Below are 2,040 nucleotides of genomic sequence, written 5' to 3'. Positions count from 1 at the left end.
ACGAGTGAACCCTTTTTTGAGGGGCCGGGTATCCTAAAACGGGACGGGAAAGGGTTTAGGGTTTGATTAGGCGGACCGCGGATCCCCCTAATCAAACCCTAAACCCTTTCCTTGCTTCTCATTCGAAGGCGGCAAGACAAAAAGACACCCTAGAGGGGCCGAGTGAACCCTTTTTTTAGGGACGGGTATCCTAAACGGGACGGGAAAGGGTTTAGGGTTTGATTAGGCGGACCGCTACCGCGGATCCCCCTAAACAAACCCTAAACCCTTTCCCTTGCTTCTCATTTGAAGGCGGCAAGACAAAAAGACACCCAAGAGGGGACGAGTGAACCATTTTTTGAGGGGCCGGGTATCCTAAAACGGGACGGGAAAGGGTTTAGGGTTTGATTAGGCGGACCGCTACCGCGGATCCCCCTAATCAAACCCTAAACCCTTTCCTTGGTTTTCATTCGAAGGCGGCAAGACAAAAAGACACCCTAGAGGGGACGAGTGAACCCTTTTTTGAGCGGCCGGGTATCCTAAAACGGGACGGGAAAGGGTTTAGGGTTTGATTAGGCGGACCGCTACAACGGATCCCCCTAATTAAACCCTAAACCCTTTCCCTTGTTTCTCATTCGAAGGCGGCAAGACAAAAAGACACCCTAGAGGGGACGAGTGAACCCTTTTTTGAGGGGTCGGGTATCCTAAAACGGGACGGCAAAGGGTTTAGGGTTTGATTAGGCGGACCGCTACCGCGGATCCCCCTAATCAAACCCTAAACTCTTTCCCTTGCTTCTCATTTGAAGGCGGCAATACAAAAAGACACCCTAGAGGGGACGAGTGAACCCTTTTTTGAGGGGCCGGGTATCCTAAAACGGGACGGGAAAGGGTTTAGGGTTTGATTAGGCGGACCGCTAACGCGGATCCCCCTAATCAAACCCTAAACCCTTTCCCTTGGTTGTCATTCGAAGGTGGCAAGACAAAAAGACACCCTAGAGGGGACGAGTGAACCCTTTTTTGGGGGGCCGGGTATCCTAAAACGGGACGGGAAAGGGTTTAGGGTTTGATTAGGCGGACCGCTACCGCGGATCCCCCTAATCAAACCCTAAACCCTTTCCCTTGGTTTTCATTCGAAGGCGGCAAGACAAAAAGACACCCTAGAGGGGGACGAGTGAACCCTTTTTTGGGGGGGCCGGGTATCCTAAAACGGGACGGGAAAGGGTTTAGGGTTTGATTAGGCGGACCGCTACCGCGGATCCCCCTAATCAAACCCTAAACCCTTTCCCTTGGTTTTCATTCGAAGGCGGCAAGACAAAAAGACACCCTAGAAGGGACGAGTGAACCCTTTTTTGAGGGGCCGGGTATCCTAAAACGGGACGGGAAAGGGTTTAGGGTTTGATTAGGCGGACCGCTACCGCGGATCCCCCTAATCAAACCCTAAACCCTTTCCCTTGCTTCTCATTCGAAGGCGGCAAGACAAAAAGACACCCTAGAGGGGACGAGTGAACCCTTTTTTTAGGGGACGGGTATCCTAAAACGGGACGAGAAAGGGTTTAGGGTTTGATTAGGCGGACCGCTACCGCGGATCCCCCTAAACAAACCCTAAACCCTTTCCCTTGCTTCTCATTTGAAGGCGGCAAGACAAAAAGACACCCAAGAGGGGACGAGTGAACCATTTTTTGAGGGGCCGGGTATCCTAAAACGGGACGGGAAAGGGTTTAGGGTTTGATTAGGCGGACCGCTACCGCGGATCCCCCTAATCAAACCCTAAACCCTTTCCTTGGTTTTCATTCGAAGGCGGCAAGACAAAAAGACACCCTAGAGGGGACGAGTGAACCCTTTTTTGAGCGGCCGGGTATCCTAAAACGGGACGGGAAAGGGTTTAGGGTTTGATTAGGCGGACCGCTACAACGGATCCCCCTAATCAAACCCTAAACCCTTTCCCTTGCTTCTCATTCGAAGGCGGCAAGACAAAAAGACACCCTAGAGGGGACGAGTGAACCCTTTTTTGAGGGGTCGGGTATCCTAAAACGGGACGGGAAAGGGTTTAGGGTTTGATTA

Source organism: Silene latifolia, chromosome 2, assembly GCF_048544455.1.
Source record: "Silene latifolia isolate original U9 population chromosome 2, ASM4854445v1, whole genome shotgun sequence".
Lineage (NCBI taxonomy): Eukaryota > Viridiplantae > Streptophyta > Magnoliopsida > Caryophyllales > Caryophyllaceae > Silene > Silene latifolia.
Note: the sequence above shows the minus strand (reverse complement) of the source record.